Raw genomic sequence first — 14716 nt, 5'->3', positions numbered from 1 at the left:
AGTAAACCACGGAGGTCATTTTCAGACGTCAGTAGTTGGTGAGATGAAGAGACGAGGCTTCTGCCTGCGCACTTAGCAAGGGTCAGTACTTTGTAGGGCTTGGTAGGATGTCAGTACAGTGTGTGCCCGGAGTGAACTGAAAGCTGCTCTTGCAGTTCATTTTAGCTGGAAATGATACTCACTTTCACATTCACCTCTATTGCCACTATGTTCTCCCCAACTTAGACATAATTTTTTCTTCTTTTTTTTTTTTTTTTTTTTTACAGTTGTCACTTAATTTGACTTTCACTGTCTAGGGTGTCAGCTATGGAAAAATGAGGGTACAGATTGGCTTCAGTTAGCTTATTGGAAAAGTGCCTGTTTCTTCTGAAGTCTGGGAAAGCAAATGGGACTTAATCTGCTTGGATGTGTTTGCTGCCTCCGCCTTTGACGGATCAAAGCAGGGAGCAGATTCTAAAGGAGATGGAGGCATAACTGTAGATGGGCTGGAAAATTTATTCTCGAGTAGGTTTTTAAGGTAGTTTGGGGAATCTGTTACTAGGTTATTCTAAAGAAGTTGAGAATCCAAACAAATGCTTAATGCATTTTTCTGCATTTCAAACTTGTGAACCTTTTAGAAATTTCTACTGGAGAAAGACTGTTTGCTCTGCCCTGATTTCTCTATTTTTTACTGTACCAGCAAGTTAATGTGAAATGGAGTCTGTCACGCGTGTTCTGTTGGATTCTTGTTCACACGTCTGAACAGCATTGGCATCGGATGGATGTGAACTTTGGACGTACAGGACATGGGATGAACATCCATCAGCTGGGCTGTATGTGAAAGGCGTTTGACATAGTAACCTAGTATATATTTAGGTTAGTGCATCTGTGGACTTCAGAGGTCTGCATTATACGTTGACTTCATATATGTGTGCTTCTGGCCAAGGTGAGTTATAAAGCACGTCATGCATATCTGTGGGGTTTAAGGGTTTAGTTAAGCTAAAGCCTGTTTAAGACTGTTGAAAATAAAACTTCACCCTCCCCCCCGCCCCCTCCGCCTCCAACCAAACCCCCAAAACCAAGGAACACAAATGGCCACAAATAACATGTTAGCATCCTAAATATTTTGTTTTAAGGTGAGTATGTAAAGCTATGTCAACACAACTGTTTCACTATATTGGAAATGCGGAGCCCAAGGAGAAATGTGCGTGCTGGGTCATGTGGGATTAAAGAAAAATTAAGAAAGATGGAAGTGTTAAAATGTGAAAGTTTCTTTGCCTTAGTGTTCAGTCTAAAGGATAACGGGAGGTTAACCAGTCAGCTCTTTCCTGCTGATGAAGCTAATGGATTTTTGCCATGTCAAAAGAGTTGCTGAAGCTAACTGATGTGAGTCACCCACCCTGACTGGATAAACTCGGGTGTTCTGAAAGGCTTCAGGAATCAAGTGACCACCTCGGTAGCATGAACCTGTAAACTTTCATTTTTAAGAAGAGTCTACTCTGGGAAAGGATTTCAAGGGATGGGCATCTTTTAGTATGCTTGCTAAAAAGGCTGCTTATGTGACCAAAAGATATACTTCATAGTTAAAAGTAGAAATTAAAAAACCCAAAACAAAACACCCAACTTATATACTAGTACGCATGACTGATTTCTATGGAGGAAAGTTGTTCTGCTATTCTGTTGCCGTTATCTGAGATTCTCAGTAAGGCAATGAATAAAGAACTGATTTAAATATATTTGGGGGTTTTATTTTATTTTTTGAAGCCGTTGGAATAAGAAGCATAATGTTTTAGTAGATGTAAAACTGTCTGAGGGACCAAGAAATAAGGAGAAATGGTATCACTGGAAAGGTGAACACTGGTGGTTTGTGTTAGGATTGGCTTTACATAATGCATTCATGACTTGAGAAGAAGGATGACTGCTGGCACAGCAGTGCTTGCTAAGTTCACTGATGCAGTTCCTTAGGTTGGTGAGGTGAGAGGGGATGCTACCAGGAACTACAGCTAGAACTGACAGGGTCAGATGATGGAGTGGCAGACTTTGATAAACATAGAGTACTGAGACAAATAAATGCAGCTTTTTCTGCAAATACCTGAGATTTTATGTGTTGGCTCAGAACAGCGTCTTGTATATCACTGTACATAAGGGAATGCTCTGTAAAGTCACAGTCAGAAAAATGAGTGTTGGTGGGATTACTGAGAATGGAATGGAGCATAGCAGAAATACTGTTTCTGGTGGTAAGTTCTCTGGAAAGATTTCAAAGTTTGTTATCTTCTCTGACAAAAACGAATGCAGGCTAAGAAGATGCAGAGAAGGGTGAAATAAAAGACTGAAGAAAATTTTTAAGAGCTGCTTTTTTTTTTTTTTGGAGAAAAAAATCCATTTTAGAAAGCAGTTGATGAAGAAGGAAAGTGTTAGAAATATGTAAATTAATGAAAGGCTGAGCCAGCATTTCTATGCTTTTTATTGTACAGCTGAAGAACTTAACTGAAAGGTGGAAAACATGAACCTACCACAGGGAAACAGCTTTTCACATAAGGCATAATTGGTCCGTGGAACTCATTTCCACTGCCTGCTACTGAAACCAAGGAACAGGCTCTAGACAGGAATGATTGGCTTAAAGAGCTGTTTTTCCCTTGTCTGATTGGGAAGCTGGTGTGATGCAATGTGGTGATGTCCCAGTATTGGGACAAATGGAAAAGTTGCTGTTTGTTATTTTGGGGCAATTTAGGAAGTGGGTGGTGGGTTCTTAACTACTGAGACAGCTGACATCCATCAGGACCTGTGAGACTGGAAGCCAGTTTTAATTAAGGTAATTGTGGGGTGGGTTGGCACAAAGCATCCGGTGCTGATCCAGCACAGCCTGAAACCTCGATCAGGTTTGGTCCCACATTCAAGCTAAGAGGCCATCGAAATTTTGGAGCGCTGAGGAACACGGTGCAGGGACTTAACGTGGGCTTTTGTGCTCGCACACTGGACTGGAAACAGCATGGCTAACCCTAGCGCAGGTGGTGCTGTGCTCTAACTAAGAAACCTTGCTGCACCCAAGCTGGCTCTACTTTATAGCTTGGGTAAACCAATACAGCGTTAACAGATGTGACTAGTTCATGGGTTCAGCACCCAAAGGTCCTCTGCCTCCATCTCCCTTGTCTTGTCCCCTGACCTCTGCATCCCCAGTTTCTCAGTGCCCTGCGTGTTCTTACCTCCCTGCTTTTGTTTTGCCCATCTTCTTTTTTTCACAGCTACGTAGAATAGAGCACCACAGCATACGCTATTGCTGGTCTGTGAAAAAGAGGAAATGCAGTGCTTGAAAATGGGGTGAAGTTGGGGAATAAATCCTATGAGCCAATTCAGCTGTTGGATTATCTGTTAGCTAATGCCTCTAGAGAGCTCAGGGAAGCTGGAGCCCACATTCAGTTACCTCTTCCTGGGAAACCTCTCCTGCTTCCCAGACCAGTACCCTACCTACCAAACCATAAGGTATTTTGGCGTGAGATACCCTTGGTCTCTCCAGCCGACACGTTCTGTTGTGTGGATGTGTCTCAGCAGTCATGGGAGTGAGGACAGAATCTTGGGTCTCATCTCCTCAAAGTCTACCTTAAATCATTGCTAAATAGTTAAATATGCTGCTTGAAGTGGAAAGGAAGGGGAGAAGGGAGGGAGGGAGGTTACAGCCAGGGTATTTTGCTGCCTGTTTGGTAGGATGCTTATCTGAGAACTGGAATATATTGTTACACATCTCATCCTTGATACAAGAGTTTTTGGCTTCACTGTCAAACCCCCACAAAATCAACTGCTCACAGCCTTAAGCTGTAAAAAAACATGTCTGCATATGGGCACTGTACGTGTTTATGTATGTGTATGTATTTAAAAATACTTAGTAGAAAATGTTAATGACCACAAAGGAAATTAATGAGTATTGAACCATACAATTCCCATTTAACATAGATGCTTTGAACTTTCATCACGACAAGAGGCTATCTACATACGCTTGCCAATATGCACTCATGGGACCTAGAGAATTAAGAGCCAACATATCTAGTATGATTTTTAATTAAACAGCTTACTTCCTTGAAGTATTAATTGTGAAGTAAAGGTTATGCTGTTTCTTTGTGTGTTTAATAGACAACAAACTCATGCTGCAGCCAAATATACAGATTTTTATTTTTGGATTTCATATCCTCTCCAGTGAGACAATTGAAATGCCTTGATAGCTAGATGTTGTTCAGATAGGAATCAGCCAAAATACATCTGAACAAATCTGTAAACTAAGAAAAACCTGCAGATGTATGAAAGGAATGTATGAAAATCAAGTGTTGCCAAATATTGTTTCAGAATCCACTTGGGACAATAAAGAGGAGGAATGAAAATTAACAGCAATAAGGCAGTCTATGTTTTAACGGTCCTATAACAGTGTATGTTTGTTAAAGTTAAAAAAATATTGAGAAATTGCCTTTTGAAACATTGATAATATTTTTTTTTCCTGTTTCTATGGCATCAAAGATGATACTTAATTTCCAAACTTAAAAGCTTCTTGTGCCAGCTAAATTGCATGCTGGCTCCTGTAGGAGCTTTGTTTTGAGGCTGCTTGTGCAAGTAAAGCTAAGCATATGCTTCAATGACTAACCGGTTTGTATATGAAAGCAAAGGCAGAACAAACATTGGAAGTGATATACATTTTTTTTCTCTTTTCATGTTGTTACAGGAATCTAATTAGGCTTTGAGACCCTCGGGTAGTCTGCAGGGAATCAGAAAACCATGGACTGCACAATGTATAGGAGTTGAAGGTGGGGCACAAGAAGTGGAATTTGTCTGTCTGAATATGGGTGTCGAGCTAGGTACCCTACAGCCTGCTTATGTAAATGAAAGGAAACGGGCATTTCTGTGGCAAATTTACCTTATTCTAAAACTGACATCTACAGCGGCTCAGATGAATCTGACCTAGAAGGACCCACTTTTCCTCACTGTTTCTAAAGGCAGCCCAGGCCACGACTTGCTCACCTGTAGGTACTGAAGGTTGGGTGAGATGAATTCCATGAAACACGTTTGAACTGCCAAGGGCATGAAGGATGAGAAGGTGATTTGCCAAGGGCAAATCATGCTTGCCTGGCCTGTTTTCCTTCTCTGATGAAATGACTGGCTATACAGAGAAGGGAAGGCTGGTGGAGTGGGCTCTTACATGGGCTGAAAACTGCCTGCACTGCCAGGCCCCAAGGGCAGCGGTCAACGTCTTGGTGTCCAGCTGGCAGTGGTAACGAGCATCAGGGGCTGGTGCTGCATGAATATTGTTCGATATCTTCATCAAAGACCTGTGTGATGGGCCAGAGTGTAGCCCCTTAACAAATCTGTGGGTGACACCAAATCAGGAGAGGCATTTGGCACACTGAAGCGTAGAGCTTCGATTCAAAGGCAAAGCTGGGGAAGTTGAGCATTACACAAAGAGCAATCTCGCCGAGTTCAGCAAGAAGAAGCAGAAAGTCCGGTGCCTGGGGCAGGTTAACCCCATAGGCACTGGCTGAGTAGCAGCTATGCTGGAAAGGGCATGGAGGCTATGGTGGACCTCAAATTGAATTTGAATCAACCCTGCACTTTGGCTGCAAATGAGGGAAACCACATACTGAGGTACCTTAGGAGGAGCATGGTTAGCAGTTATGGGAAGTTGTGACCCACCTGTCTGTAGTTAACCACTTTTGGGCCCTCCAGTTCAAGAGGGATGTGGAGAAATAGGAAAGGGTCCAGAGAAAAACACCTCAGCTGATTAGGGGCCTAAAGCGTAGGACCTACAAGGGTACCTGAGGTTGTTTAGCCTGGGGAAGAGGAGGCTGAGGGGCAACCTAAGGCAACCTACAACTACTTGAAGAGGAGTTACAAAGATGATGGAGCCAAACCCTCCTCAACAAGGGGCAGCAGCCACAAGCTGTGGCTTGGGAGGGTCACACTGGACATTAGGAAAAGCTCTTCCACCAGGAGGGTGGTGCAGCACTGGGACGACTTGTCCCAGGGCTGGTGTGGGTTCTTCCTCCTCCTCAGGGGTTACCAGATTTGGCTGAACAAAGCCACAGTTGACCTGATCCAGTGTTGATGACCAACCATCCTGCTGTGAGCAGAAGGCTCCAGTGGTCCCATCAAGCAGCCCATCTATGGGACTGTGAAAGTAGGTGTTACCCCCCCTCAGCCCCTCAGTCTTTCTCCTGGGTTTAGCCTTGTGTTCCTGCACATCTGAACATACATCATAAATGGTCTTCTACGGCTGGTCTCTTCTTACTATTCATACTGAGCAGGTAAAATAGATGCTGAGGGTACGTGGTACTGCAATTAATTCCAGCTTTTCGCTTTAAAAAAAAAAAAGCAAATTTATTTATTATATCAGCATTGGAAAGGTTAGATACCTGCCATATGTTTTTGTGATACTAGATTTGCTTCTAGAAAATTAAGATCCTCTGGTAGGTGACATACAGGAATTTGTGTATGTGTGTGATTTGCTTGGAGTTGTTGCAGCAAATTCTCAAATATGGAACAGCCAGAAAAACACTTTTTTTTTTTTTTTAATAGGCACTCCTACACTAATTTAAAAATAGTAAACTGGAGCAAGGTAAGTATCACAGAGTGATGTGAAAAAGTACATTGATAGAAAATAAGGAATAGAATATGTGATGAAGATTGACATCACAAGTGAAAAAAGAAGAGGGGAAAAAAAATAACATAAAATAATGGAAGATGCAAAGCGATCAGGGAGCACCGAGAGAGAGACAGGAATGGAAAGTTGGTGACAGATGAAGTTGATAAGGCAAAGGGCCTAGAGGAATTCCTTGCCCCAGTAATCACAGAGGCAGCAGAAGGCAATATCCCAGGAACTGGGATTTGTTTTCCTCAGGGAAGGAAGGAAAATGTCAGAAGGTTTTACTCTTGCACTGGAGTGGATAATAAGGCAATTAGTACTATTAAAAGTTGTCAGCGCACCCAGACTGGAGTGATAGATCACATCCTAGGATTGTAAAGGGCGAGGGAGATGCCGAAAAGCTTTTGTGGAGCAGTTGTGATAACTTAACTGGAAAGGGAATTATTGAGAACTGGTGAGTGTTTAATGAAGTTCACACTGAAAAATGAGGGAGCACTGCAATCCCGGCATTTACAGATCTGTAAGCTTGGCTTCACTTCTGCAGGAGAAACTAAATACTGGTGAGTCACGGCTGTGCACATTTATAAGTGGCAAAATGAATATATTATTAAAAATACATTGTTTTACCATACATACCATGGGAGAAGTACATACAATACAAATGATTTGGAATCTGTTGTACAAAAGATTTATGCAAATAATCTCTGCTAATAGGATTTCTCAGTGCAAATCCTTTCTTGTCAATATGAGAAGAGGTCTTGTCAATGTTATGCTCATGATTTACCTTTCCAAATAATATGTTTTATAGACGAGGTAACTGCTAACTGTTCGCAAAACTCTGTAAATATGTGAATTATGCAGTTTATCATCCGCAGGTTGAATAAGAAGGGAGAGGAATACAAATTCTCCGTATGCTATACCTCCACACGCCTTCCTTTGTCGGGTCTCCACACCTTTTTATTGCTTGATCTATTTTAGATAGGAACGTGATTCCTTTATGAAATAGTTTGACTGCTGCCAATAAAAATAAAATAAAAACAACGGGCAAACTTCTCCGCTTGGGATTGCGGGCTGATTAAACCCTGTGTTACCCTGGGGGGAGCGAGATCCCATTACCCGCATTCGTCCCCAGGGACCGGGGCGGCGGGGGTCCCTCGTGGGATGGCGGCGAGGCAGCCCCTGGCATGGGGACCACCCTGGGTCAGAGACGTGGGCCCACGGGTGGGGGTCAGGGTGAGCGGGGCCCGTGGCTGGGCAGGGCTGCCCCACAGCTCGGCTGGGGACCAGGACGAGGGTCTGCACCGGGCAGCAGCTCCCCGAAGAGGCTGCCCACAGCTCCTTCTCCCACAGCCCTCTTCCCAGCGCCGGCTCCGTGGTCAAGTGGGGGCTGCCCCCGGGGCCCGACCACCAGTCTGCGTCTCCAGAGAGGAAGGGGGGCTGAAGGAGTGAGACCAGGCAGGAAAAAGGTCACGAGCTCTGGAGAGCGTTTCGTTTACCTTCTCCTAGAGCTGCATGTAGTACCTTCCTCAGGAAGCACCAGGGGGATCTCTGCCTGGGGGGAAAAGAAGGAGCTAAGGAAACGGGCTGGAAAAATCTGAGCCTCTTGAGGGGAGCAGCCTCTGCAGAGAGCGGTGGAATAAACCAGTCCATCTCCAGCTGGCAGGAGGAATCATCTGGTGGAAGATACCAGCCAAAGAGTGGCAAAGATGCTTTGCAGAGTGTTTCCATAGTGCCCAGCACCAGCAGCACTGCTCTGACTAGGCTGGCTGAAGAAAACCAGCGAGGGAAGAGCTGTGGGAGCAACAGACTGTGTTACAATAATCACCAACGGGAAAACGAGAAGAGCGGTCAGGGACACAAAGGCATCCTTCGGGTCCTCCCCATCTACAGCAACCACCCTGCCCAGTACGCTTACATAGCACCTGCCATGAGGGGCTGCTTCTCCAGGACTTGTGCAGGCCCAAACCCTAAACAGATGTCCATGGGACACGGTCATTGCCGCAGGGCGGCCGACAGACCCTCATTAGATACCTGCAGTTCTTGTGTGGTTCAGGCACGTGCCCCAGGCTGGGAGACCTCGTGGGACCACTGCGCAGCTGCGCTGCAGGGGCAGAAGTGCTGCCAAGACCAACCTTGCCAGGACGTCTGGAGGCATGGCCACCGAGGGCTGGGACCTTGGGCAGCGCCCGTGTCCCGCTCCCATCTGAGGAGGAGCTCCCCATGGACACCAGCTCATCCTCCAACACGGCCTCTGCTCTGCTTGTCAGCTGCTGTGCGGGTCTGGATGTCCAAACTCGTCTTTGGCTGAATTTCAGGACTTGGGAAAAATAAAGGCACAACTGAGTCTGGCGGAATTAGCCCGCTGAGGGCCAGAAAATCTGGTAGCAACCCAGTGAGTGGCTCTGCGCGTGGCAGAGCACCATGTTTCTGGGGTTTGTGCACTAGTCCAGCAAGTGTGACTCAACTGCGTCCTTGCTTCACCTCGAGGTGTCAAAATTAATACCTGCTTTTCAGGGCCGTGCTGCTCGGACAGGACACGGCCATAACCCTGGTGCCGTTGCAGCAGCATCTCTCCACGTGTGGAACAGAACCCCTGAGGCTGGGAGGGACATCTGGGGCTCAAAGCAGGCTCACGCACCTTTACTACAAGGGATGACAGGCAGTTCAAAAAGCTGGTTATCCCTGCGCAGTGGGAGGTAACACCAACGACACGACCCAACCATCCCCTAATTTCTGACCAGCCCCCAAACAGCTTCACTTTTTTTTTTTTTTTTTTAAAAGCATTCAACACCTTTCCCTGCAGGTGTTTTCCCTCTTGACTTCTTGAGCTCTACAATAAGCCCGTCTGAGCATCCCTACCTCTGACCGTAATTTTACCTCTCTTATCTGTGTGCTGGCTTTATCATGGCCCTTTCTCAGCAGCCTAACTCAAGGTTACACAGCTGTGCCGTATCAGAGCTGGGCCTTGGGTCCTTGAGACACAGGCAGCCAAGCTCCCCAGGGGGAGGTTACAGACATGGGGGGGTACAGCACTGCACTGCCTGAGTTATTGTATGGCTATTTTGGGAAAGAGGACCAAGCCTACAAACTCATGCTTTACTCCTCAGGTCACGTAACGGATGGGCATTGCTTCAATTCCTACTGACTTGGGGGTGACAAGGCAGTGCCCACCACTGTCACCCATGACTTTTGCTCCTCCTTGCTATCATGTCACAGAACCGAGGAGCTATATAACATGCAAAACTGGTGTTTTCTGAGTGAGACTTGAGCACAAGTATTTTTACAAATGGCTAAAAGTGATACCCTTCCTGTGCAGTATGTATTATTCTCAATTTTGGGTTTGAGTTTCTTCCAGCCTGCTCAGCGCCGGGAGACACACAGTCTTGTTTGCTCCTTGCTTCTTCCTCAAACCGATCCCCTTCAAGATAACGAGCAGTGATTAACTTGATCTCCCCAGCTCCATAATCTAAACTGGAACGGTAGTGTGAGGCACCCACAGGTTTTGCGTTGCTTTTCAAAGGCTGTCAGTGCTTCTCACGGATGAACAGCAGCAGTGCCAACTGATTCAGGTTTTCAGACAGGGTTCCTGTTCCTTGACAAACAGGTTTCATTTTTCAGAAAAGGCAAATCGAGTTTTGTGCAAGAGGTTTCTTTCTGAAGAGAGGAGGAGACGTGGACATGTGCAGCCCAAGGTTCGCACCAGGAGCCAAACGCGTGCAGCTGAAGTGGCAGCATCGGTCCTACACGGCTGAGAAAATGCTCCTGAGTGATTTCTAAAAATCAGTGTATTTTGGGTTTGTTGATTATCTGCACTGCTTTTCTTAATCTCCAGCTTTGTAAGAAGTGGGAAGTCTATTGTGTTCCTATCCAGATATTACCCAATATAGCTTTCCTTGGCTCAGCAACTAGTCACTTAGGCCACTGCAAGTTCAATAAGGGATCAGAGGCACCAGTCAGTTAAAGTCTCCAAACATTTTTGTTGGAACAAAATTGCAAACCTTTATCTCACTAGAAGGATTTACAGATTACACATGACACTGATAAATAGGAGTATCAGTTTAATGTCTGACAGGTCACCTCTCAGAGGACTAAAACCTGCGTTTGCAGAGGGATAGAGATGGTTATCAAATGATCGTTCCTGTCTGTTTCTTTTATGAAAACTGCCTATTTTGTGGCCAAGTGGTACAAAAGCAAAATAATTTGGAAGAGTTATTTTAAGGCCAAAACCAAGTTCTCAGAAAATCTGTCTCCCAGTCTTCCAGTATGTACAAGGTTGTTAGAAAGAGGATTATGATCAACTGCTCATCGTGTCCATCAAAAGAAGGACAAGAAGAAATCGGCTTAAACTGAAGTAAAGAAGATTTAGGCTAGGCAATAGAGAAGACTTCCTAATGATGGGAATCATGCAGCACTGGAAGACATAACCCAGGGATGTTTTGTTCAACTTTTCAAAGAGAAGATTAAGGAAACATCCAGCACTGATGGTTCAGAAATGCTCAGCCCTGTCTCAGTGCATGAGGCAGGAAGGGTTGGGAGGGTGCCCCTTCCAGCTGTGAATTCCTGTAACTTTGGGATGTGCTAATCTAATGCAGTGAGAGGCTTTTCAGGTAGCCTAGTGTTGCTGAGGGATTTATAAGGGCATAATGAAGTCCTTCAGGCATTTGGCCCTCTTAAGCATTCAAAATTTCACCTGATGGAACTCTTCAGTAATAAGTGCCACCCCTGCACGCATGCAATTGTCTGTCCAGGATGTTGTAGATCTGGGTGCCACCTCGTCTCTGGTGGAGCAATGGAGGGGGCTGGACTCAGGTACCTGAGTGCTGGGGGGTCCAGCACCCTTGGGATATCCAGTGCCTCAGGATATCCAAGCCAGACACGTGGGGTTTCGTGTCATCGCTACCAGCTATATATGGATGAATTGGATACTGTAGGGTGTTTCACATGGGACCGAGTGCCTCTGTTTAGACAACTGAATCATAGCCCCAAGAGATCCAGCTTGTCTCTACAGCTGGGAGTCTCACCCTCACCTCTATACAGCTCCCATTTGAAAACACGCAACCAACTCCCAATGTGTCTTCTTCTGAAATGCAAAACTGCTGACCCTGAAATGTTTTTTAAAAAGGGGGCTGGGTTATTTTCCAAATATTGTCATAGTTACTCAAACCTCCTGTAAATTATCCGCAGCAAAATAGAGCAAACTTGCACTCTGCAGAGTCTCTCAGCTGAGAGAGGAGTCATGGCCAGAGCGACCACACTCCACATGGAAAGATGTCCCTTCCCTTTACCAGGAGCTCAAGTTGATACGACATGATCTGAAAGGCAGATACTTTCTGTGCTCAGCTCTTGCTGGCAGCTTGGCCCTTGCAAAAAATCTTCATGCTTTAAGTTACCAGTGCCACCATAGCAATCTTCACCATGGCTGACCAAACACTGAAAACGTAGAAAACTGTGGTCAGCCATAGCACAGGACAGAACACGACCCATTTTTCATGGTAATGGGTTGACATCATGCTATGCGTGTCTTGTCACTTGATGTGCAGACTGTAAAGTTGTGATTAGACAACCTCCCCTCACCTTCATTTTCTCACCTAAGAGAGAAACTTGACCAAAAAAATGGAAAATGTGATTGCAAAGCTATATAAATTAGCAGAGGGATCCTAGGATCTGTTAATTCCTGAATTTATTTAGAATGATTTTTTTTTAACTGCCTAATTTCAGTTTGATGGGTCCCTTTGAGAACTAAGCAGGTCACATAGCTAAACTGAGCAAGAGATTGTCGTCTTTGTGAACTGCTTCTGAGTCATGTTTGTACTCAAAGGAAACAGTGTCATGCATTAATTGAGTCTCACTGGTTTAATTTCCAATTGACAAGTAAATAGTTCTAGTTCGTAAAAAATTACACAACAGAAAAAAACTCTCAGTAATACTCTGGTGAGTTGTCCCAGGTACATATTTTTTCTCTCTTTCCAGATCAGCACAAACTGCAAATGCAGTTGATATTGCATCGTTCTGTTTCAATGGATGTTGTTATAGTTCACTGTTTTGATCTGATTATACTGAATTTTGGCTCTTATTTACAGTTAAATTAACTTTACTTATTTAATACAGCTGCATGTTTAACACTTAATAAAGTTGCTAACCATTTCAGTGAATCTGATCTTGTCCCAAAGCAAAATTCATTAGATCTGCCAAACTGCTGGGTGAGGAATCTGGAAGAAAAGCAGTATGGACACAGTTTAAGGGTCAGCCTTTCCCAGCTGTTTACAGATGCAGAAGAGAATTTAGGCCTGCTGATCTCTCCACAAGGAACAAGAAAGTTGGAGTGCTTACTTTCCTGATTATAGAAACTACAGAGAAATCAGCATCTCCTTTTGCCACTTCTGAGATTGTGGTAGGGTGAAGGAGTCCTGGTGGGGGAAGACAGGAGGTAAAAGGGGATTGTGGCTGGGATCTTCTATGTATAGATGTCAACCCACCACCCTAGCTGGGTAGCACAAACCAGCCCAGGCCAATTTTTCCTCAGTTGCATACTTGCTCCTTGTTAGGAGACTCACAGCACAGGGGAAATGTGTGAGATGGCAAATTTTGTCAGAAGCCAGGTAGGTACTTCAAGAGCAAAGGTATGTGCAGAGGAACGGGTCTTTCTGTTGGGATGTTCAGCGCTGGAGGTCTGTGCGTGGAGAGAGAAAGTCTCCTGCTACCTCCACCCCTCATCCCCTGCCCACCACAGCTGGGAGAAGACCAACGGGGGGTGGTGGGCATATCCGCACCTGGAATACCTGGGGCCCTGCACAAATAAAACCCTTGCTAGCAAACATGAAGTCCCATCTGTGCATGCACCCAACTGGCCGTTACTTTATTTCAATATGACATTGCATCTAGGAAGAAGACTGCTTAGTTAATCATGAATTTATTTATATCCCTGGGATAGGAATCTACCGACTTTTATCAATAGAACCCAGCTATTTGAATAAAACGGAAAGTGGCTGTGATCACAGTATACAGATCGCTGCTGCTTGACATTTGCCTGTCCTGCTTGAGACAGCTGATGAAGACAGAAGGGTTTGGAGGGATCTAGCACTCGCCTTCCCACACCTACAGGGAGGTCACTGAGATGGGGAGATGGGCTCTTCACAGGGGTGCATGGCAGGACGGAGCCAGACAATGAGCATACATTGAAACAAGTGAGGTTCAGACTGGACATATGAAGTAACTTGTTCCCCATGAGGACAAGCCCGAAGCAGAGCAGGTTGCCCAGAGAGGTTGCGCAGGCTCTGTCATTGGAGGTTTCCGAGTCCTCACTTTCTCAAGCCATGAGCAACGTGGGTTGATCTCAGAGCTGATCCTTTTCTGAGGCCCCCAAGGTCCCTTCCAACCAGAGTTATGCTGTGATCCTATGATTACTTTAACACTTGCTGTTGGCAATGCATCTCCCACAGGTGGGATCAGCCTGACCCCAACCCCTCTATCTCCCCTCCAGAGAAAATAAGTTATCCTCTGGCCAAGGGTACTTAGTGTTGTGTCACCTGCTGCAAGGTTGCTTGTAGATTCTAGGTGAGCAGTAACTCACCTAGAACAAGGTATGGGACAAGATGTGAAAGGTGGAAAACATATGGCAGGCTAAATTTGAGCCTTGTAACTTCAACACTGTAATCTCCCCCTTTGGTAAAACACACAAATGTGCTTCTCCTTCTGTGTTATATGTGCCACATTGTGGGGCACTATTTTCAGGTCATCTGTGGAGGTAATGCCCTCATGTCAGTGCAGTTGCACTACTGAGTGTATGGTGGAACTGCTTTTGCAAAAATAACAGAACTGATTATTGGCAAAAATGCCTTTGATTAGGGATATTACTCATTTACTTCAGAGTAGCAATGACAGAGTCTTGATGCCATTTAGGAATACATAACATTAATCTCAAATTGACTATGTTTTCACACCTTGTTTTCCTTGACCAGCAGATGATCAAAATACACAAAACCATTCCTAAGAAACTGCACATTTATAAAGTATTTTGCTTCACACAGAACACATTTTAATTTACTAATCTCTATGAATTGTGTTCTTGTCAATTACTCAAAACTGTCCAGTATCTGGGCTGATCATTGTAGCTTAGCT

At 44.8% G+C, this 14716-nt stretch overlaps 1 long non-coding RNA gene across 1 annotated transcript; it reads left to right on the top strand.

Annotated features, from left to right (window-relative positions):
* The first annotated feature begins 2361 nt into the window (after window positions 1-2361).
* On the top strand, window positions 2362-7638 carry LOC128145275 (uncharacterized). The gene is made up of 3 exons (XR_008236405.1): window positions 2362-3459; window positions 4685-4766; window positions 6532-7638. It is a non-coding gene; the product is annotated as an uncharacterized LOC128145275 (long non-coding RNA).
* Window positions 7639-14716: the final 7078 nt, after the last annotated feature.

This window comes from Harpia harpyja, chromosome 8 (genome assembly GCF_026419915.1).
Source record: "Harpia harpyja isolate bHarHar1 chromosome 8, bHarHar1 primary haplotype, whole genome shotgun sequence".
In the NCBI taxonomy this organism is placed as follows: domain Eukaryota; kingdom Metazoa; phylum Chordata; class Aves; order Accipitriformes; family Accipitridae; genus Harpia; species Harpia harpyja.
The sequence above is the reverse complement of the archived record's forward strand: the minus strand, read 5'-3'. Positions and strand labels throughout refer to the sequence as shown.